Below are 24,147 nucleotides of genomic sequence, written 5' to 3'. Positions count from 1 at the left end.
GTGGCTAGTGGCTACCACATTGGACAGTATAGAGATAGAGTATGATTTTAAAAACAGTGCTAGGAAGAAGAAAATGTTTTTGATCCAGCAATTTAATGATGGTTGCATTGGTGACTTCTAAGTTCCAATGATATTTCCTGCCTCCTAAAAATCACATTAATTTTATGTCAAAATGCCCTCCTCCCCAAAACTGTACAGTAGATTTAGAGTGAAAAGTGCACAGGTATCATTATTTAAATGTAAATGTAGAGGTCATAGCATTCTTAAAGGTGTAGTGGAATAAATGCAGCCTCCTGGGGTCAGGTGTTTTTAACATGCAAATAGCATTGTGAAGTCCTGAAAGAGATAGAGTTCTCATTTATGAAGCATTACAATAACTCCAAGACCCTTCATTTCATAGCAGAATTTCCTGAGCTCATTATGTGAAAAGGAGCGTATTGTCTAGTACATTCTGTCCTGGGAAGCTCATCTGCTCCAACTCCAGTAGATGTGAAAGCTATATGTTTACATGAGAAAAAATTTCATTAGACATCCCTGATGGTAAATTTTGTAGGCAGGGAGCCTTGTGTGAATCACTGGTGTGGCTTTGCTGACTTCCTAGTCCAACTCAGGCTGTGTGTCACTGCGTGCTGCAAATTAAATTTCGATGAGCTTGGGAAAGTAATTGGGCTGTGAATGTTACCCATTACTCAGAGAATTGTAGATGTCCGGAAATGAAATCAAATGATGTAAAATCTAATTAATGTTTTGGGGGCAACCAGGACCATAGAGATATAGAGCAGTCAGGGACCTAAGTTCAAGCCCTAATATTTCACATTAAAAAAGCTCAAAGCCTAGAGGGGTTTGAGAGGCTCAACCAAGGTCAAGCAAGTGCTCTTGGCTACAACTGGATTAGGACCCAGTTCTACTGACTCCTTTACTTCGAGGTCATTCCTCTTCACACAGCTGCCCATGTTTCCCTGGCACCTCTTGCTTTTTGTGGCTCTGGCCATTTCTCTGAACTATGTTGTCTTCTGGAAGGAGAGGGAGAGGAAGAAAAGCCAAAAGCCGTCAGCATTAGCTCCTTCCATTATTATGTAGCATATAATTGCTCCTATCCCTGCCATAGCAGAATAGAAACATATGACATTATATGTAAATGTTGGTTTTGGGGAAAATACTAATTTCCTGAGCCAGAAACTGATGGAAGAAAAGTGAAAAAAACAAAAGAAGTGGGTCAGACAGCTAAAGGAATGCGGGACAAGAAGTCCAATTCTGCTTGGAACTCAGCTGTTGAGAAAGGTAAATAGGTACTCAGTCAACATTGATTTGATCAGTGAATTCAAAGGGATGACACAGGAAGGAGAGGAATTGCTGGTGGTCCTTTACCAAGGCTTGGGGCCTTTTGAATTTGGGGAGTTTGGGGGTCCTGAGAGTAGATAGGGGTGCCTTAACTGAGGTGATATGAGGGTAGGTGGACAACTTGTCTCCTACAGATAGACGTGGCACTGGCATCGGTGGGTCACACTCCCAGATAGGCTGTTTCCCAGCTGCGTGCCCTTAAAATAGCTTCTTGTCCTCTTTAAACAGTGACTGTTTCTGGAGTTCCTACACCAGCCCTGTCATTCTAGGATCTGTGGAGCGGTGCGGGGGGGCTAGTGTCACTGTTCATGGAAAATGGAAGAATTCAAGGAGTGAGCACGTCGACAGAAAACAGGCACATCATGCCATCTTTCCCTTTGATACGAAGAAATGTGACCTTTCCTGCCTCTCTTGGTGGCTTAGAATAATAGGCTGAGGGGGACAGAGGGGGCCTGGGTAAAGCCAACAGAGGGAGGTTTTCTTCCCATCCTCTGAGAAGCTCTAACATGGCCTCTCCTCTCCCATTAAGTTCTGCCTTAGAAACAAAGTCATCCCTGTGCCTCTGTACATGGGTCCTGTAACATTCATTTAAGAGCATGTTTATTTTAAGTCTCTGACTCGGCACTGAGGAGAGATTGAAAAGCGCCAGCCTCAGGCACTTTTGATCTCCTGCTCCTCATGAATGCGGCATTCATCACTTAAACGTAATATATTTATAATCAGGGTCAAGGCAGCATGACCTTGTTTTATTCTAAATGGATCAGAGGCAGCTAGACATGGGGGCTTCCTGCTTTAAATCAGATGCAAGACATGTTAGCCCTCAAGGACTTCGTTATAATTCAGTTGCTCTCTTTAGGTTTGATCTGTTTCTTTCTTTGTTACTTATATACGAAGAAAACAGAAAATTGGTGGTGGGTGAAGGGAATGTGGTAGGGGCTCCCCATAAAACCAAACTTGAGGGGAATGGAAAGTTGATCAGTGTGCCTTTCCATCAGAAGGGGCTGGGGCAGGAAGACAACATCATGTCCAAGGCTTAGATCTTCCAACCCAAGGTAATTAATTTCTAAGCCACATTTTTTCCTCTCTGGAAACATTAATCATGAAAATTAAAAAAAAAAAAAAAACACACAGAAAAAAACCACCCTGAGTCAGTTGTTATTTATCACTTCTCTGTGCAGCGGTGTTTAAAGAGCACTCACCAGGAATGTTCAAACACATTTTTTTTTTTTTTTTCTTCCTCCCAGGACTTAGTCTGGGGCCAGCCCTGTATATAAATAACATTATAGGGCGACAATTCCAATCTTCTTCAGCCTCATCTTCTACACTGTTCTGCCTTACTCTGCTTTAACTGTCTCTACTAGATAAAGATGCAATCCCTTTCACTGACTTGAATTGCCCTTAAAAGTCAGAATGGGCAAGTACTGCTTATTTTAGTGATTGTAGCAAGTGAGAATCAAAGATCCAGAACCGAACATTTACACAGAAAGAAATCCATGGGGGTGTTGTTGCTTTAAGGCATCTGATTATTTATCCGCCTACAGCTGGTTCCTCCACTCTCCCACTCCACCCACCTACCCACCCACCCACTGTTTCCCCTTGTTACAAGGTGTTCTATCTTGGAGATGAAGCAAGTGAGGGCTAAGCTAATTAACTAACCAGCAGTGATCTACAGCTTCAGCACCTTGCATTCCTGAAGATTTATCCCATTTCGAATTCATTGCCATTTCCCTCCAGGGAAATAAAGATTGCTGCCTATTAAAGATGGGGACAGAAAAAGGCACCTTCACTGGAGACAGCCTGTACAAGAAAATAATACTGTAATCATTCCCTCCAATCAGCTGAAAAGGATTAAATCTTCTGCTTCTAAAGTAATGTTCCAATTGAGCCTTGGGGAAGAATAATTCATGATTAGGGAGAAGGCTGGTCTAGCAAATGTGAACATTATGTCCATTACTTAAACACACTTCCTGGGCTGACTGCTAATGTACCCAAGGGACTCCAAGCCCCAGCAACTGATAGGCGCAATGAAACAGGCAGACAAGGACAAGAAGTATTATCATCTGCATTCAACAGCACTACATAGACTTTACCACTGCTAAATCACTGCCTTTGGTAAATAGCCCAGATAACTCATTTTAATAGAAGAATTCTTCTCTTCTTTATGTGTATTAAACAACAGACTCTTATGAGCAGTGGCAGTGTATTGATTCCTGGGAAAGGCCGTGTGAATACCAATTCTGTAATTTATGCTGTTTTGTGGCTCTGGCTGTATTTGTTATGCATAGTGTATTAAACATTCAATAGCTCAATTTAATCTTTGCAGCCAAATTGCACAGCACATCATGCCAGATAGTGGTTGTTTCATATACACAGCCCATCTGCTTCCTGTTCTATAATTCATTCAGCAGGCAAAGTTTCTGGCAGCCTCGGGCTACCAAAATATATATATATCCTTAGGGTACCAGAAGTGCTTGGCACTCAATTAGTTTTCCGGGTTTCTAGTGCTGTGTGTGCCTGAGCATGGGTATGTGTTTCCACTTTTATGAGAATTAAAAATGGGAATAGTTTGCTAGGTTCTGTGTCCTCATCTGGACAACTTTTCATAAACTTGTGGGGTTTCACAAAACCCAAAGAGAAAAAAAAAAAACATTAGAAATGAAACACAATGATCCTCTCTCTTGGGAAATTATCTATTGCAATAAAATGTGTTCTCTCAACCATCCCTATCTAAATAGATTGATTTATATCTTGTTGGGTGGGGGGCGGGGGATAAATAAAACAAACCCCAAGGTACTATAAACTCTTGGCTCCTTTCTCTGGACAAACCATTTGGTATTAGCTCTCTTATGGTGAATGTTTATTTTTCCTAAATCCCCTCCTCTCGTGGAGGCCTGCCCCTGTCTCAGCGTCCATGGTAACTTTGTCCTTGCCTCATCTCCACTTCCTATTTGCTTTTAAAGAAGTCAGGGCCTAAATATTGCCCAGTGGAAAACTACATAGGCAGTTTATTGAAGTCTTTCTGCAACTCCCACTACAAATGCCTGATTTTCAGAGCATATTATGGCCTTCATACCACGCACAGGGACATGGACCACCCTTGGTTTTGGGTGATCATTTTATCCCTTTTCGGGAAAAGTGACTGATGAACCCATCTTATGGACTCGAATTACAGCCTCTCCGAGCGGAAGTAGATCATCCATTCCAGTGACCTCATTTTACAGGTAATAACAGCTAACACTTGTGTAATGCATTAGAGCGAGATCAAACATGCGGATGCCAACAGGGCACAGCAAGGCCTCTCAGACGATTGAAGTGTGAAGCCTGAGTGGTGGGGACGGTGGGGAACTGCAGCACTCATGCCTGAGTCTGAGGAGGGAGCTGACACCGAGCTACAGAGAATCCAGAATTGCCACCACGCAGAATGCAGGCCCAGTGTTTCCAGATCTTTTGGTTTTTCAAGAGAAGCTGAAACCTGGATTTTTTTTTTTTTTAATGGGAAATGTACTGTTGTTGTTTTTTTAAAAAAAATGTTGGCATTAAATGATATTATATTATATTTTTTAAAACACTGCATGGGCCAAACAAAACACATCTGTGGGCCTGTCAGAGCATATGGGCCTCCGGTTTGCACACTCTGTTTTAGAGTTTATGCCACCCTATTCCATATATTCTTAGGATATTCCCCTGGTAGGACACTGAGGTCTGGGGAGATAGAGTCTTGCCCAAGTTTATAATCTAAATGATAGGGTAGAACTGGGACCGGGATTCAGTCTGTTGGCATGTACCCCAGGGCTCCTTTGACATGATTGTTTTCCCCTGTGGTATACAAAGATTCACCCAAAATTCTTTTTCTAGTAATTGGGATCTTCTCTTTGTAGCAGAGAACTTCACTTTACTTCTGCTTTTACTGTCCCTCTCTGGTCTTACCGTCATCAGTACACATTATTTTGGTTTGATACATGCCAGCCTTTCTCTGGGATTATGATCCTTGGGTAAACTTTATGTCCAGCAAGTACAACTCAGGATGCAAACAAAACACTTAACGCTTTATCCCACTGTCCTTCACATTTATTCACTGGTGATAATCTCCCTGTCTTACCTCTTCTCCCCCTGATGGAAACTACAGAAACCATAAACTTTTCTGTTTATTCTTCACTAATTGACAGGTCCACCATTCCTCAGTGTTGCAAACAGACCCTTGATTTAGTAATTTGAATATTCAGACCTGAGGAGCAATCACAACTTCCAATCTCACTTGTTTGTGGTAGGCAAATTTCTAAGAGTGACCTCCAGTGACCCTGAGTATTATATCATACCTTTCCTTTTGAGGGTGGGTGAGATCTGGAAATATGATGAGATATCACTCTTACTATGATTGTGTTACTTTATGTGTCAAAAAGGAGATTATCCTAGTGGGCCAAGTCTAATCACATGCTACCTTTAGAAGCAAAGTTTCTTCTTACTGGTAGTAGAAGGGGAAGTGAGAGAGATTCTAAGCCTGGGAGGGATTCCATGTGCTTCTGTTGGTTTTGGGGCCACATACAAGGGGTAGAGAGCCATAAGTAGCTGAGAGTGGTTACCAGCCAGTAGCTAGGAAATGGAAACCTCAGACTCATAGGCCCATAGAACTAATTTCTGCCAATGACCTAATGAGTTTGGAAGTAGATTCCTTTTTAGAGCCTCAAGATAAGAACCTAGCCAGACAACACTTTGATTTCACCCTTGTCAGACCCTAAGTAGAGAAACTAGCTGAGGCTTGCTGGACTTCTAGCCTCTAGAACTGTGAGGTAGTAAGTGGATGTTGTTGTAAGCTGCTAAGATTGTAGTAATTTGTTATGCAGCAGTAGCAAACAAATACAGTTTTAAATCTCTCTTCCCCCTCCCAGGCTTTCAGTGGTAAAGGGGAGCCTCTTGACTTATCCTTTTCTTCTCTCTAGGCTCACCCTTTCCCTGCTAGCTAGCTGTGGTTTTGCTGGGGAGGAGGGATGTAGGGTAGGAGGAAGAAGATGTAAAAAGTAGGACAATTCTTACTAGGCTGGTGTCTTCTGCCTTCTGGGCCTGCAAAGGCTCTGAGTGGGCTCTGTTTGGGATATTTTGCAGGGACTTTGGAGGGATAAAAAACCCTTCTCTTCCATAGCCCTTTTGGCCTAGACAGATGCTTTCTTATTTTAAGTGACCTTATTCTGAGTTCCTGTGTGAGCTTGCTCTCCTGCATGGCCCACAAGGAACATGTGTTCCTCACTACTTTCTCCCCCCCACCCCATTGCAATGAACACAGGTTGCAGATGGATCTGTGCTGCTGTGCATTTCTGGCCTTGCCATCAAAACAGTCACTTCTTTCCTTACCCTTTTACTTTGTGGGCTGGTGTCAGGTCACAGTCCACAGTCTGCTTTGTCTTTCTGGGGAATGAATCAGGCATCAATTCTTTTTGGGTCTCAGTGACAGGCAATCCATTTTTCAAAGCTCTGAAGCAAACCTTTGCAGATTCTTTCCTTAGGATGTGGAGTGAAGGCAGCATTCCCCACCTCTTCCCCTAAGGGACAGCTGGTATGGTGGCATCAGGCTGTGGCTTTGTACAGTTCTGGGGATAGTATTTGTACTCATTCAGTGTATCTCAACAGCTTCTGGAACTCTGGAACACATAGAATGCAATTGGAATGGTGCCCCTGGGCTGTGCAATGGGGTCCCCTTGTGATGGGGATTCACTGTAGGGCACAGCTTTCTTCTAAAAAAAACCCTTCACCAATCCTTTCTTTCTACTTTCTCTTCCCTTTTATCTTCTCAAAGTAGGTAGCTGGGGTCAAGACTGGTGGAACAGATTCTCTTGCATTGCCACTGTAAATTCTGTGTGTGAGGGGTTGTGTCTCGCACAAGCTGTGGTATCTTGTCGTATGAGCCCCCTATTGACAAATGCAGTATGAACAACCTGTTAAACTTGCTGTTACACTTGTCTATCTGAGCATCCACATCACTGGCCAGTACCCTGCAGTACTCACCCAAGGAAGGTAGAGGGGTGGATTTTTAAAAATAGCATCTGGATTGGATGCCTAAGCCATGCTGCTCTCTTCCTCCTCCTACTAGGCTTGTTAGTCAGAGGGTTCTTCTACCATCTAGGAGCTGGAGCTGTTGGTGGTCAGACCTGGTGGCTTATTGCGCATCTCTGGAGGGCTTTGGGTTCCTATCTCAGGCCTCAGTTGACTTTCCTCCTGGGCCACCTGTGCTCACTTAAAAGTTCTTTTTATTCCTGAGCAGTTCTTATTCTCTTAGTGTGTGCCTGTGTGTGCATGTGTGCGTGCGTGCATGCGTGCGTGTGCGTGTCTTTTTTTCATCTGTGCTTTCCCTTATTTGGATGCTGGGAGCTTGGTGGTATTTCATTCAGGAAACACAGTCTGGCTGACATCCATGATCACTCTCGCCTGCTTTTGCTTACCCACTGCCTACACTTCCTTCTTCTCAGTGTCTGCTTACCTTGTGCCAGGCTTAGGCCCTGGGAGATGAGCTTGTTGGCAAAACCTGCTCATGGAGAACATGGGTTCAGATGGTGAAGCGGCTTTTTGACACAGCTGGCCCTCTTCATGTGGGTCACCTGCATTGCCAGAAACACAGAAGCATCTTGTTCATGAGACTTAAAACAGCCGTTCTGAGTGACTGAGCGAGCGTCAGCCTCACAGGTTTTGGGTGAGTGTCTGCTTTAACCAGCCAATGATTTCCTAGTCTGGAAGATCATACCTGCACAACTTCCTTGAAGGGCATCTGAACTTTTTTCTTTTCCTAGCTGAGTCCTAACCTCTTACTCTTTGACTTCCAATTAGATTGATAGTACCTGCCTTCCTCTTCCCTCATCTTTATCAAAACAGGTACAGGAACCATTCACACTACGTGACTGATAGCGTAGGTGTTAGTAGTCCCATGGTGGTCAAAATGTTCAGTAACATGGCTTTCAAATTTATGACATCAATCCAGTGTGGTAGGTGAGAACTGGGTGGTGTGTGTGTGTGTGTGTGTGTCTATGTGGGTGTGTGCCAGCCCAGCATTAACCACCTACTATTATGTAAGTCGAGCTTTTGTTGCCTTCCCTTCTTTCCTCTAGAGCTGTTGAGTAGATCATTGCCCTGGTAGAAACTGAAGATCTTCCTAAAGACTGACAACGGTGATGTCTACTCTAGGGCCTGCCAAATACCTATGATTTCAAACAGGAAAATCAGTCATTTGGGTCAGGAAGATATAAAAATCCTCATATTTATTCTTCTAAAGTTGCATAATAATAATCCACCAGTTCTCATTGTCTAGTTGTGGTTTTTTTTTTTTTCAGTAAGTATTATTAAACACTTGTTGTGTCCTCACTGTGCTAGAGTGTCAAGCTCACAGAGGGGTCAGATAGACCAGAATTCAGTCTGGTGATGTGGATAGGGTCTCTGAGAGCAAGGGATGGTGGTGTTCCACACAGTAGGAATGGATGGATGGGAGGAGACTGCTGGGCGCCTAAGCATTGCTAAGAGCAATGAGAGGTGCATTCAGAAAGTGGATAGACTGTAGACCACCTTGGCTTCCTTTATGATTTTGTCCAGGCCTTTTCTTTTATATCTGTTTTCCAGCCTCCCTTCTCCTAATCTCCATCTCTTCTTGGCACTGTTGCTTCTCTTCTTCCATCTCAGTCTCAGTCTGGTCCTTCACCACCCTCTTTCCCATTGTGCTCATTGTCTCTAAACTTGCTGCTTCCAGAAGGGTAAAGGGGAATGGAGACCTAAAAAGGGCACACCTTTCATTTTCTCCATATGCTATTCTGACTTTAAAAGAAGAGAAGGAAATTTGACCTTAGATGTTAGGCTTTTCTTTTCTCCTTAAGCAGTTCCAAATTCCAATTTTTACTCTCCATTGAGGAGAGTGATCATGCACTAGGATTGAAAGAAAGAAGGTGCAGGGACGCCTGGGTGGCTCAGTCTGTTAAGCATCTGACTCTTGGTTTTGGCTTGGTCATGGTCTCAGGGTCCTGAGATTGAGCCCCACATGGGACTCCACACTCAGTGCAGAGTCTACTTGAGATTCTCTCTCTACCTCTGCCCCTCCCCCCACTCATGCTCCGCCCCCCCCAAAATAAATAAATAATTCTCGAAAGAAAGAAAGAAAGAATGAACGAACGAACAAACAGAGGGTTGGTGACAGGAAGTGGGATTTATAGCCTACCTTCTCCCAGGCTAGTTCTCCAAGAATTCTCAAAGAGCAACCCAAGGACAGAACAAAGCACATGGTAAGTTTACAGTGGACACAGATCCTTACGTTTCAGGAGGCAGATGTGAAAATTGCCTCATCTGCTTATGGCTGTTTTTCTGTTATAATGCCTCTTGCTTTTCATCCTGGCCTGCAAATGAGTTCCTAACACAGATACTTGTCATTAGCTGGAGTGTGGGAGGGGCAGTGCACAATTTTTGTGGCCTAAATTAATCCCTGCACTCATTTTGCACCAGAAAGAATATAGGACTTGCTTCACTATTGGGAAGCAGGCACACCTTGACTTGTATTCTCTTTCACAGGACACAGAACGAATGGTTTCTAAACTAATGTCCAGTGAGGAAACAAGAGACAGGGCTCCTTTCTTTGAGAAGTGATTCTCATTGTGAGCGCGATAAAATATTTACACAAATTCCACAAAGTCAGCCTCCTTGGCCAGTGAAACAGAAGGGAATTAAACACAGGAAAACAAACCTAAAACAAAACATTATATAAAGCAATAATAATGTTGGTGCTAATTGTTCTCCACATGGAGATCTGACACCTCTATGCCACCTTCCTTAAAGAGGAGGATGGTTTTGCTAAATTAAATGGGCTTGGCATAAACCAGACTCCTTTACACTGAATGCTTCAGTAAAGAGTATATTCGGAGACGACATAAACTCTCAGTGCATCATAAGGCAAAGGGCTGTAGGGAATAGTCCAATAAAAGGAAAAAAGTCTGCTCAATGAAAACACTTTACAAGTGAATATATATATTCGCACTAAAAGAGATATCTTAAACTCTAACAGAGGTACCATTCAGGTGATAACAAGTGGTGGCAATAGTTATATGCATTTTCCCTGGCCTGAACAGAGAGCCAAAATTGGAGGGAGTGCAATGTACAGGAAATTATAAGCACTTTATTCCCGCTTTAACTAGATTTTCCTGTTCTGTAAACACATGAGTTTCTGACATTCCCACCCATTCTGGGAGGAATGCATGCTCTTTCTCACTTTAACCATTTGGTCGCTCAATGAAAAGCATCACCATTGCCCTGCTCAACCCATTTAGCACCTCTAAAAGTCACTACATGGATTTAGTGATTAATGATGATTGATTTTTTCTTGCCAGCTTAATCGTCACACTTGAGTGGGGCTGATGTAGACCCAGCTGTGCTTAATTAGCCCACAGGACTTAGAAACCATATTTTAAAGACAGGCTTGTAATGGAAGAAGCCTTCCTGATGATGCAGCCTGCTGAGGTGAACCCAGACATGTGGCAGGCACAGTTTTTCATTAGGTCCAAGGAGCATGTTTGGGAACTGTATATTGTATAAAAAAGACCTATGTTTTCCCTAGATTTGGGAAAGCTATTGTTGCCTTCTAGAACATGGGTTATAAAGGGAGATAGCTCAATAGAACTTCTTTCTCTGTGGCATAATCTTGGCTGATTACCTAAGGCAAATGCTGGCTTCAATCTAGAAGGTAGGTGTGTTATACTACACCATTCTATATGGCATCTTTCATTTTTAAATTTTTGGTGGATTTAACCTTCACTAGTATCCACCTTAAAATGTGAAACTCCTTATTATCCTTGAAAATGTTGCATGTCTATAAGGCTGTTTTCTTTTATTCAGGATCTAAAATAAAAAAATCAACCTTCTTCATTCCCTTTCTTCTTTGTTTGGCTTTCTTCCTTCCTCCCTTAATCCCTCCCTCTGTCCCTCCCTTCGTCCGTCCCTTCCTTTCTTCTTTCCACTAGATACATCCTTTGTCAATAGGAAAATTATTTCTAAACTCAGCTTGTTCCCTATCAGTCAAGAGGCTTCCAGTTGACCTGTGTAGCATGAGCACTTGCCCAACTGGGCATAGTCCCCAAACCATAATCTCATTTCATACACACTAGAGAAACTCATCCAATCATTATCATAGCTTGTTTCAGGTAGCATCTGGCTTGAGTCAACTAATGACAAAGGAAAGCCATGACTCTTATTAGTACTTCTCTTAACCTAGAAGGCCCAGGGAAACTTTATGAGGATAGGATGCTAAGTGAATTTTCAAGGAGTATTTATAGATACTTAGAGATTTTGCTGGGAATTGTGGAAATGTTCATATGCGGAAGTTGTAAGGAGATAGAGAAAAATCTTTTGCAAGGCTTGGTCCCATACGATTGGGCTCTTGACTAGGGAAACTTGTGATGCAGTTGGAGTAAAGGGAAGACTAGTGAGAACATGGGGTGTGGGAGTGGTTAGTAAGGGGGTTTCCACAAGATGCCCAGAAGCTTGGAAATTGATCCTCAGAGAGTTGCCTTCCAAAGGTGGTGGAAGTTCAGATTTGAAACTGCTACTGGGTGCTGGTGAAGAAAATTGTTGGTGTGAAAGGTGATATTGTGTTGTTGAAGAATAGTATTGTATTTAAGAAGAATGCTACATTTATTCACAGCTCTTTGGGCCACAAGTGACAGAAACTCAATTTTGACAGTTTAAGCAAAAAGGCTCACAAAGCTTGGAAGGAAATAGAGTACAGCTTATAAGACTGAAGTTATAGTATAGGATCCAAGGCCTCAAGAACTGGCACCAAGCAGTTGACTTCAGGTATCTTTCTCTGCCTCTTGCCACCATCTTCATCTGTCTACTCATCTGTCCACATATGCATCTATTTATCTATCCATCCATCCATCCATCTATCTCTCATCTCTATACTTGACTTTGTTCTGCAGATAGAATTTCTCTAAGTGGCAGGGTTTAGCAATCACAGTCAAAAGGGCTTCTCTGGCCAGTCATGCATATGACAATTCAGGGGAGGGACACTGTATGGCCCTGTTGGGTTATCTGATACTCCCCTAATACAATCCAGGGGAATAGGGTATTATTTGGCTAGGCATGGGTCATGTGCCCATATCCGTGTGAGTGATTATATTAGCACAAGAAGGCATAGAATAGCTTGCTGGGCACACAAAAATAATTTAGTCCCCTGTAAATTCCATTGTAATATTACCGTGTAGTAAGAATACCTTTTTTTGAACAACAGTTTATTCCATATAAAGCATTTTGACTTACATATTACCTAAATTTTTGCTGACAGTGACTCTATGAAGGGTTAAATAGACTTTGTCTTGCTTTACTGAGGAAAAACCTGAGTCTAGACTAAATAGTAGTACATGCGTAAAAGGGCATAAAAATAACTGAAATAGTTTTAAAAACCTAGGAGATCTAGGTCTAGGTCCAGTTCTGCCACTAATGTGGCTCTTGATATTAGCAAATTAGTTCACTATTTTGGGCGTCAAAGGGAATTGGACTAGATCAGTAATTCCTAAACTTTAATGTGATCATCTGCATGGTTTATTAAATGCTCATTGTTGAGCCCCACCCTCAAGAGTTTCTGATTCAGGAGTGGAGCCAGAGAATTTGCATTTTTAGTAAGTTCCCAGATCTTTAACAGAGAATGTTACCAAAGGCAGTAGCAATTGCAACTTTATTAAGTTCCAATTGCTACTGTAACATTTCACTACAAACCTAGTGGCTTAAAACCACACAAATTTATTGTCTTATAGTTCTGGAGATGAGAAGTTTGAAATGAGTTTCACTGAGCTAAAGTCAAGGTGTTGGCAGAGCTTGGTTCTTTCTGGAAGCTCTAGAGAAGAATCTATTTCTTTGCCTTTTCTAGCTTCTAGAAACTCCCTGCATTCCATGGCATGTGGCCCCTTCCATCTTCAAAGCCAACAATGTATCTCCTTTAAATCTCTCTCTGACCTCTCTGTTGCCTCCCTCTTCCATGTTAAAGGACATTTGTAACTACATTGGACCCACCCAGATAATAAGGATAATCTCTCTATTTTAAGGTCATCTGATGAGCAACCTTAGTTTCATCTGCAATTTTAATACCCCCTTGCCATGAAACATAGCATATTCACAAGTTCTGGGAATTAGACAGGGACATCTTTGGGGGCCATTATTCTGCCTATCACATCAGGGTTCCCTCACTGAGAACGACTGGACTATAGCTATTATTCCCTTTTTACTCAGCTACAAAATTGCAGTACTGAGGTAGCTCTGCAGCAGCATGGTTCTCACTTCTTTGAAAATGGACTAATGCTTACGTGTTTTTACATTAATCCCTTCCATTGGTTGAACGGTAGTACAAAAATAATTTGCTCTGCAGTTAAGGTGCTCCTCAGACAAAAGCCATTTATTCTCTCTTCTAAACTGGAAGAGACCCAGTAAAGGGCTATATCCAAGGGGTTTTCTGTCCACGAGACCAGATCTCGCTCGATGGTGAAGTAACATGAGCCCTGAGGCTTAGAAGATCTGTATTCTCAAGGTTTACATCAAATAGCCTGTCTCATGTTTATTTTGTGGTTTCAGGTTATCTACTCCATTCTTGAGTTAGAAGTTTTTCTAGCATTATCAAAGTGCAAGCAAGAAGGGCCTGAGAATGCAGAGAATGTTACAAAAGGCTTCAGTTTCTATCCACTGGGCTTAAGCCAGTTATTGGTGAGATAAGGTTTTGGGTCAAATCTCCTAAGAACTGTCCAGAGTTGCTATGGGAACTGCTCGCTTGCCTACTTTTTCCTGCTTCCTCCCTCTTCATCATTTTGAATCTGAGTAGACAAATATCTGTCCAGCAGTGTCTCACATGCGTATCTTAGATTCTGGCAATGGATGGAGTAATTCTCACATTCTTCCTTTCCCTCCCTTCACCTCATCTCTTACTTGCATTTAAATCTGAGTGAATCTAAACTTCCCTTTGCTGTGGAAATCCACTCCCTGTGTGGTAATCTATATTTATAGTGAATTAAAGCTTGATTTCACTCTGAAGTCATGATATTATAACCCACTCTATGAGACTCTGCCAAAGTAGGTGCTCTAGTCTGGGCAAAGCCTCCCTGGGGCCATTTTTGTTTCTTCTTTTAGCTCCTTTTCATCTTCTTCCTATACTCACCTCTTTTCCCTTTCCCTCAATTTGCTCTGAATTTAATGTGTCCTTCATTAAACATGGATTTAGGCATTTTATAGGGGAATGCTTGAAAGTCTAAAAAAAATAAGCCCCTAATAACAGAATGGGGAGGAAAATTTCTGTTGGTATTTAAATAACAGTATGTTTGCTAACTTAACTGTAATTTTGTTAACATGCGTTAACAGGAACCCTGCCAATTTTGGAATCTTTTCTTTTGAAACCACTAATTACCTTGATTTAAATTGATAAGTACCCTACTGCTCTAAAATATTTAATGTATTTTATTGAAGATGCATATTTTCAAATCTATAAAAAATACATATAATACATAGATAATATGTATATATTATATGTAATTATATAATATGTATATCTATGAATCTAGGTTAGTATAATTAGTGTAATTGAGCATTACATTTAATTCTGGCTTTTCTGACAATGAAAGCAAAAAGGGAAACTCAATTTACTGTAATTGTCATCTGGAAAAATGTTAGCTTAGCAGTTCCTTAGGAGAACTAGTAAATTCTTTAGATATGATATATATTAAAAGTATTTTGAGGGATATACAAATCCAAATGCTGATGCTCAGGATGTTTGCTATAGTATTGCTTATACCAGCAAAAAAGTAACTAGAAGTAAACACTGAGGGAATAGAGATAGAATAATATTCCATGCCACTATTTCATAAAGTAGTATGTATTCATATAATATGTGTTCATATAATAGAATCTTATGATGGCATAAAAAAACCATGTTGAAAATGATTATTTTTCACTCTGTGAAAATGTTTATGATGATACACATGGAATATGTATACGCACTCTATAACAAAATATCAACAATATCTTTATTTGGATAGTGGAATAATAGATCACTTTTATTTGCTTGCTTTTTTTGTTGTTATTTATTTGTATTTTCTCATGCAAACATGTATTACTTTCCACCTTTTTCTTCTTCATTAAAAAAACTGTTTTCTTCCATAAGTCTTTCAAGCAAGAGACATTTGACAGCCTTAAACAATATATGATGCCTTAAACAATGGTTTTACTAAAAACCAGAACATTCTTAATGAGACTTATTGAAATCCGATGCAATAGCTTAGTGAAGGCATTTCTTTGCATCATGAAGCAAGGTGGTGGCAATCCATGAGCACTAGGTATATAACTTCAAGTGACTTAAAAGATATGCAAACAAATCAGAGAGAAGTGCTTCTGGAACTTTACTGCCCACACAGAATACCTGGAGATCCTGCTTAAATGCAGATTCTGATTCAGTAGGTCTGGGGTGGGGCCTGAGAGCCTGCATTTTTAATATGCCACTGGTCCATATATGCTTTGAAGCGTAAGGATTTAGAGCATCTAAGGAATCAGATGGGACTTACTGATTTCCACCCCAGGCTGTTCATCAGAGTCACCTACAGAACTTTAAAAAAAGTACAGATTCCAGAACCCACCTCAGATCTCACAAATCACAAGTTTTTGAAGTCGACCTTGGGGATATGTATTTTATAAAACCTCCTCTGGAGGTTTTATCCTCATCTGGATAAAGTTGGATGGTAGACAGAGTGTGTATGAGGTTTATTTCCTGAGACAGTCTTATCTATCACTCAGTCCAGTGGAAATTTTGATAGGAGCAGCACAGAAGCCTGCTTGGAATATGGCCTATCTCTCTGGTCCTGTGTAGGAATTAGCCCCATGCCTTGATAGCAGACATTTAGGCGGCAAGATTGTCCATGGCATTATAAGTGAGAAGCCAGGTTGGTATTGCCACCATATCTCTGCCCACGGTGGGCCACTGTGGTTGTTTCTAGAAGTAAGATACTAATTGTCCATAATTCACTGTAGATTTGCTCAAATAAATATATTGCCAACTGCACAATATTATCTAACTCTGTCAATGAGTTTATCTAGTAACGTACTCAACAAACCTATTATTGAAACAGAGTCATCATTTTTGTAATTTCATCTCTCCCACATTTAACTTCTTAGATAAAAAAAAATCACATAGGTGATGCTGCAGCTGTCTATTGAGAGTGGACAGATTAATTATATTTGCCTGAGATACAGGCTGGACTCTGATTATGAAATACACTGAACAAATACCCAAATGAGTTCACTAGGTAAGGTTTACATGGAAACTGAAAAACGTGTGAGTTGCCAAGGAGGTCACCGTCCTTTGGGACGTCTAGTGCATGCAGAAAGCACTGTGTGACAGCATGGAACACGTCAGTTTATCCTCTGGTGAGGTCTGACCCAGCGACTCATATATGCCAGCCTGTCACTCAGGACTATGCTCATGCTACTGGTATCTACATATGCTTGTATCTGAGAGCAGCAAAACCCTGGCTTTGAGTTTTAATAAGGCACACCTGATTTCAGCATACAAATTGCAGGTCAACCATGCTAGCATGTGGTGGGCGATTTCCATCTCATGTGCAAATTTGCTTTCCCCAGACATTGCCTTCCGACAGGTTTCTGAGAAGCCCACGTAACTGTAGTGTGTAGGATAGCTAATGAACAATTCCGTGATTAATAGATTAACCGCGGCTTTGTAACAGGCAAATCAGTGCCTCTCACCAGCATACATTCTGACTGTCGGGTTTTATTTTCCTGTTACCAAAGTTCAACTTTGTACTGCAAAGGCAGTATGACCTGGCCCCCTATGGTAAGACTTCTTTTTGGTGAATCGAGCCTTGATTTCTCTGAGATGCTTTTTATATTATAATCCCTATTATGATAACCTGCTGAGCTAGTAGGTTGTATGAATGCTCAGTACAGCTGTCCAGGAATGATTACAAGATGAATAATTTTACCTCTTGGCAAAAGAGAAGAGTTTTCTCCATTTTCCCTGTCCTCCTTGCCCCCTCTCTCCTTGGCTGTACTCTCGGAGGCTCCCTTTCTCCTTCGCCCCAGGCATCGGTAATTATTCACATCACTGTTAAAGAAGAACTATGAGCTAAAGTTTAAGACCAAAATGATACTGATGAACATCATTTAGCTTCCCATTTGGAGTCCTTTCAAGTTTATTTTTCTCTTGACTGCAGCTGCCCAGCATATGTGGTTCACCCGGCCACACAGCATTTCCTCTTTGATGGGGACCATTTATAATCAGGCTCTAGGTCTCTCCACATTTCCTTCCTTCCCAGCCTCTGCTGCTTTCTCTTCTTGGTCCCATTCTCTTTTTGTGTCCTCCATTCTTTTTCCTCTTGCGCCTTCCCTGGTTGCAAATAGAAGCTGGAGCCTGGCTCCTCCAGGGTCAAACGCATAATGTAACGGCTTACCTCCTGTTTGATTTCAGCCCTGGTCCCTGGGGGGACACCACGTTATTGTTGTGGCCCAGCTTTGTAGCACCACAGGCTAATGGATCAATTCAGCCTTCAAAGCATCCTATGGCCTGTCGATATGAAATTCTAGCAATTACTGAAGTGGGAAGGCTGGGAAGCGGCTGAAAAACATTCCCTATTGATCACTCTAGAGTATGATGAACTTGTTTAAGAAAAATTGATCTGACACATTGATTTTTTTTATCAGAGAATCTCATGAATGCAATTTAAGTCACAATATTTCTTGCCTTGCAGAGTGTTTTCTTCATCAAGAAACTGTGAGGCAAGCCAGCCAATGAGAGATACTGAGAAGAGTTGCAAAGCTTCCCACCCCTTGCTTGCTCCATCCAGAAAGAGAAACTGTTTCTATGTTAAACTGGTTTTTAAATGTAAGGTCTCTTTTGTGCTTGATGCTTTTTATCCTCTCATAAACCTTCTTAACCAATATTCCCTTCCTCCCAGGCCCTCAGGTCCTCTTCACCTTCTAAGTGGAGGTTTTTGTTGGAGGAGCAGGCCCTCGGATACAGCATATGCTTTCTCAGTTATTGCATGGAGAGTAGGTTTTGGAAAATGAGAATCTTTATTATGGCCAAAGGTAGCTCTGTCCCTTGACATATCCAAAACCACTTGGACAGTGATGATGATAGATTGCAAACCCTGGGGCCATTCACTCTCTGAACAGTGTCACCCCTGCAGCTCATGCGCGGACAGCTGCTGTGTCAGCTAGAACTGCACCAGGGACTTGAAGAGCTGCCGGAAATCCTTCCCTACTTCTGAGTACCTCTCACCATGCATCTCTGTTGGGTGACTCTTTCCCTTCTCCCTTACTCCCTTACCTGGCATTCTCCTAGGGAGTAGATTACTAGTTTCTAGACTTGGATGATCATCAGCATCACTTTCAGAGCTTCCAAAAATACAGATTCTTGGACCTTATTCCAGACCTGTTGAAACAGAATCAAGGAGTAGAGCCGAGGAAATTATAATTAAAAAGCTCCCTGGTTGAGTCTATTGACCAGCCATGTTTGGAAACCCCTGGATTAGATAACAGAGGTGTGTGTGTGTGTGTGTGTGTGTGTGTGTGTGTGTGTGTGTTTGGTAAAGAAAGAGTTATTTAGAAGCACGAGAGGAGAAAGTTGCCAAAAGAAAAAGTGCAATATGTAATTCATCCTTTTAGAATTCCTTATTAGCACTTTGAATTTGAATGTGTATGTACAAGAATTGGTTGATCAGAGGAAGCTAGCTGACACTAAGTCCAAGAGAATAAGACAGAAAGGATGGAGCAGTTTCCAGAGAGAGTTGTACTGGGGGTAGAGAAGAGCACAGGGAACAAATTTGGCACACTTCAGTGTTGGGTCAAAAAGAAACTCTCCGGGCAGGGCTTCAAGACTGCGTCACAAAGGCAAAAAGATGCCTATGTCTAAAAGTTCTGATGGCTCACTCATACTAAAGCCTACACCCAGCTTCTCTGATGTGAATAAAAGAAACTAGTTTCCCTCCCATCTAACAGATTGTGTGAAAGTGAAGAACCGTACCCAGACCTTTCAACACAAGAATTCAGGAGCTGTGTCTTTAATAACTTTGTCAAGCCTCACAGAGAAAGTTCTAAAGTGGTTGACCCACAAGAGAAATGCAGGTTGCCTATTCAAGAATACATCCAGGAAATCTGTTCCCAAATGATTTTCCATTCCATTATCTCAAAGACCTGCTTTCAAGGGTGAAATTTTTAAGCAACTTCGCTGCTTGCTTGGTGAGTTTGAATAAGCTGAGAGGTGGGTCAAAAGAATCTTCTGCAAGTCATTTAGATTGGAGATGTTCATGTACTTGGAAAATAATCTAAGTTGTAGTGCAGTCTAGTAAATTCAACTTTTAACCATTTAATTCTTACCAGTTGTTACCTTTTTCTCGGGGCTCCTGGTAGCCTATACAAGTAGACTGTGTAATTTGCCGCAGTCGTTCTCATTCTTGACTGTACTTTATAATCCTCTGGGAGCCTTAACTAGTACTCAGGCCTGGGCCCGCCCCCAGAGATTCCGACTTAATAGGTCTGAGGTTAGGTCTGAGCATTCCTGTGAAAGCTCCCCAGGTGATTCTCAGTTGTGGACAAATTCGAGAACCCCTAGGTCTATTTTGATTCAAAGATAGCAAACTGAAATTCTGCCAGAGTTCAAAATATTTCTTTTTAATTTTCTGCCTGCACACTTCTGGACTTCTGGAGAAGACAATGCACAGCAGAGAAAGGAGGTACCTTCTGTTTGCCAGATTTGTGAGGAAAACAAAGGCCTCCTGTTTCAAGTACTTCTCAGATAGCATGTGGGCTCTCCTCAATACACGGCTCTGCTTTCAGCAAAATTGTTAATTATAGATCATAATAAGCTGTTAGGAGCAAAACACACACATAATTTGAAAGTGAAATGAGGCACAGTACATAGATAAAGCAATTGTTTGTTTAAGAGGTGATTAGCAGCAGCAAAACAAGCAAACTGATCCTTGAACCTGAAAGAAATTACACCCATTTGGAATTGTTATACTCTCTGGTTATTTGTGCATTGCACCCTAATGCAAAGGTGCACGTCTGTCGCTGTCAGTTTTCTTTCTTTCTGTGTGTGATGTAGGGAAGGTACGGTCTATGCCATCTTAGAACTAAGATGATATTAAAAGAATAGCCTGTCAGGAGGAATAAAGAAAGGGAAGTGTCTTGGTTTCTCAAAGGAGCACAACTGAGATTTAAACTGTTCTGAGCTATGATAAATTATAAGGCTTTAAAACCACTGTGATCACTGAATGAACAAAACAGTTTGCTTTGGGTAATTATGCCTTTTTGGTCTCCTTCACTTTCAAGTTATTTTCCCCTTGTAAATGTTACACTCTGGCACTGTGTGCTGTGTCAAAGAGTGTTAATCTCAGTGTGAAACGCTGGGGTTGTCTTTAAGAGTAAGTGAGCCCAGAAATATTCTCAGCTCAGACCAACTTAGATGAAAACACTAGCAGCACTCGAACATGACATTTGGTGACAAGAGTTGCTAACTCGCAGCTCCACCTGGGGTAAGGTGAGGCAGGGTTTGGAGTTTCATCTGCGGGTTTCACACAGGAGTGTTACTTGAACGGAGCAGTCTCCTGGGCTCAGCCTCGGCCCTGGAAGTTCCCAGGACGGCAACTTCACGTGGAAAGATGCCAGTTACTGAATAAGGGCGTACAGGCTGAGGATAAATAAGCATGTTATTAGGCGAGATTGCAGTGCTCAAGATGGGAGGGTTAATAAGCAACTAAGGTTAACAGGAAATCCTTAGCTTTTTGTTGCCTGAAAATGCATTCCGATTCTGCAGCTTGTTGCTTGGTAAAGTTGAGGAAGGGCTTAATTGGGACTTCTCAGAGGCAACACAGTTCAGAGCCCACGGTCCAATCCCAAGCACCCTATCTGATTCTAAGGTTGGCAGCAGAATGTGAGGCTGTTCCAGTGTGCCTCATCTGGTATTGTTGTCTTTAAAAGTCCCAACAAGAAAGCCTCTATTTCATGTGTTGAGTGAGAAAGTGGAGGCAACAGGCAATTCTGGTGCTGCCAGATTGTTAGATTGCCTGGCCTATTTGGGTTAATGTTCTGTTGTGTTCAGGGGCAGAGCCTGCAACTTTCCATTTCCTCGGAGATAACAAAGTCAGTGTGATTACATGCTTGGAGAAGTCATGTTAGTGATAAGAGCTAACATGTATTGAGCAATTACTTTGTGCCAGGCATCATTCTACGCACATCACATGTCTTACTTCCTCTAACCTTGTCAAGTATCCTGTGAGGCAGGTACTTTCATTCTCTCCATTTTATGAAAGAGGAGAAGGAGGCAGGAGTGGTTGGTGACCTTGCCCAAGGACATGGATAATGGAACTGAATTAGAACCAGGCGATCCAACTCCAGAGTACTCAGAATGGACCACTAAATATACAGCTTCAAAGACACAGACCCTCCCCTCTCTCTCTGCTGCCCAAACTCCCTGGGGCAGCATTTAGGCCTGGTTCGCCCACCTGCCCATCTCCTCCCCCAGCTTTCTCACGCCCCCAGGAGCCCCAGGACCTAGTGCATGTACAAACAGAAGTGCACCCGTCTCCCCTTCTGGCCCCTGCAGGAGGCTCCCAAGTCCGTGTTTCAGAAAGTTAGTCTTTATCTGACCTTGTGCCTTTGTGTAGTTTGGTTTGTAAAATGCTGGGATTTATGAAATTGCTCTGAAGCAAAGGACTTCAGGGAGAATCTGTCGATGGTGTTTGTTGTAACTTCCGTGGATGATGTCAGAATGCATCCTCTCTAAAGAACTGTGCACGAGCCTCCTGCTAGTTGTAAACAATACAGCAGACCAGGGGATTTTAAAATCCTGTGAGATTGCAGCTGGAGCTGCAAATGTATAACCTGAAAGGCAGGGAGACAAAATGAAGTCTGATAGAGATGCATGGATATATGAGAGAGGCCACCAAGCCTATAAATGCAGTTGGACTTTTGAATTAGTTGTGGCGACGGACTTGTCATTCTGCGTGTTTTACGCAGCCTAACTGGCTACATTCAGGATTGCATGCATATTGGCCCTCTGTGAGATTGGTCAGCCTAGGCCAGTTATTTTGATTCAGACCTTCTGAGGTTTGCTCCTGGGGTGGCCTGCTGCTGCTGGCTCTCCTTTTGCTGCCCTCCTGGAGGGAGGGAGCAGATCTCACTCCTGAAAGTACAGTGGCCTGGTTTACCTGGGAGACCAGGTCTCCCTCTCCTTCACCATCTAGGGCTCTCAGAATATCCCCTCCCCTAAGTCTCCTTCTGTAGCTTGTTTTAAATCTACTGTGCCTCCTCCCACTTCCTCCTGTTACTAATGAGGCACTCTGGGTGAGGGACTGTGACATCTCGGGGCCTCGGGAGTAGCAGAAAAAACTGTAGGTCTGTCCACAGAGGAGTCCCATGACACTGACCATTTATCTGGTGACCATGTGGGCCCAGTAAACAAAGCAAATCTGTCTGGTTCTTCCTCTCTCTGTGGCTTTTGGGCCTGTGCGTTTGCATTTCCCAGGACAGTTGCAGGAGACACCAAAACTTGTCTTCATTACGGCTCTGACTCATAACCCAATTAATGGTGTCAAGACGTGAAACATGGTCCCCAAGCCCAGCTGCCTTTTGAAAGCAAGCCCCAGCCTGTTCAGAGCAGCAACGAATTGTGCTCCAGAGAGGGTGGCTCCGAATCTGTCCTGCTAGCCAAAAGCAAAGGGGAGTGTGGTGTTCCAGAAAGGCAGTGTGCAGTGTCAGCTCTCGGTTTTGGGGCTTGAATGCACTTGGTCTCAGAAACAAGTGAGAGGGCCAGTGGGCCAGTGGGAGGAGGAGAAAAAGTTGTCCCATGCTTGCCCTGACTTCAAAGAAAGGCCGTCTGTCTCATCGGCCTTGGATTTCTCCAGTTTAAGGCATACAGATCTCTCACCCCGTGGTCGGAGTTTCTTTAGGGAGACTCCTCCTCTCACATGGGGGCTTGTACATGGGCTGTATACTATGGGCCCTTCCTTACAACACTGGTTTGTGTTCACAAGGCCAGCACCACAGGACCATTTCCCGACTTCCATTATAGAGGTTATTTTGTGAGCTCAGACATGCTAATTTTCAGAATGGGGTGTGCTGGAAAGGGCTCTCAGCAAGACCAGGGCTTACTGTTCCTTCAGACACCTGCCTGAATGCACGTAATTTTAAAAACAGGCTTCCTGTGACTGAGTGGTAATGCTTCTTTCTAGGAAGCCATTTACTTCTTTCTGAAAAAAATCAAACCTCTTTACGAACCAAATGCAGAGCCCCCATTTTTTACGGAGGAGAGCTGCCATTTAGTGCCACGGTGTCAGACTTGATGAGAGAGCTCTGTTATCTTGTCCCTGGCGCTCAGAGCGACCCTTCCAGTGGGAAACTGTGCCCCCATTTCTCAAGTGAGCACTGTTTTTCATTTTGAAGGAAGCAGGGTGAGAGAGGAACGTGGACGTGCTCTGCCTTAGAAAGGAGACGGGAACTCCTGGGTTCACGGTTAAAAGCCCATCTCTTCTTACTACTTTCTCACCCTCTCTGAGTTGTGGTGGGACTTTTAGTATCCCAAGGGGTCTGAACCTCATTTCGTGTCTGCAGGAGACAAGGCAGTATTTCTAGGAGGGTGGGTCTCTGGGGGGAGGTTCAGAGGGGAAAGAGAGACCGCAGCGACATCACCCCAAACACCTGCAGGATCTCAGGTCTTCTTCAGTGACCCTCCCCCTGGTGCGGACTGAACCCAGCTTTCCCTGGTTTATGGGCTCCTGACAAGATGACAGCCTGTGGTGACAAGAGAGG

General features: G+C 42.6%; 1 long non-coding RNA gene across 1 annotated transcript in view; it reads left to right on the top strand.

Annotated features, from left to right (window-relative positions):
• LOC144380059 (uncharacterized) overlaps positions 1-18,224 on the top strand; it is a 159,776-nt gene extending 141,552 nt beyond the window's left edge. Inside the window, exon 4 of the long non-coding RNA XR_013443808.1 lies at positions 18,087-18,224. This is a non-coding gene — a long non-coding RNA (uncharacterized LOC144380059). The remainder of the gene's footprint in view (positions 1-18,086) is intronic.
• Positions 18,225-24,147: the final 5,923 nt, after the last annotated feature.

The sequence above is a fragment of the Halichoerus grypus genome, chromosome 14, assembly GCF_964656455.1.
Source record: "Halichoerus grypus chromosome 14, mHalGry1.hap1.1, whole genome shotgun sequence".
NCBI lineage: Eukaryota > Metazoa > Chordata > Mammalia > Carnivora > Phocidae > Halichoerus > Halichoerus grypus.
The sequence above is the reverse complement of the archived record's forward strand: the minus strand, read 5'-3'. Positions and strand labels throughout refer to the sequence as shown.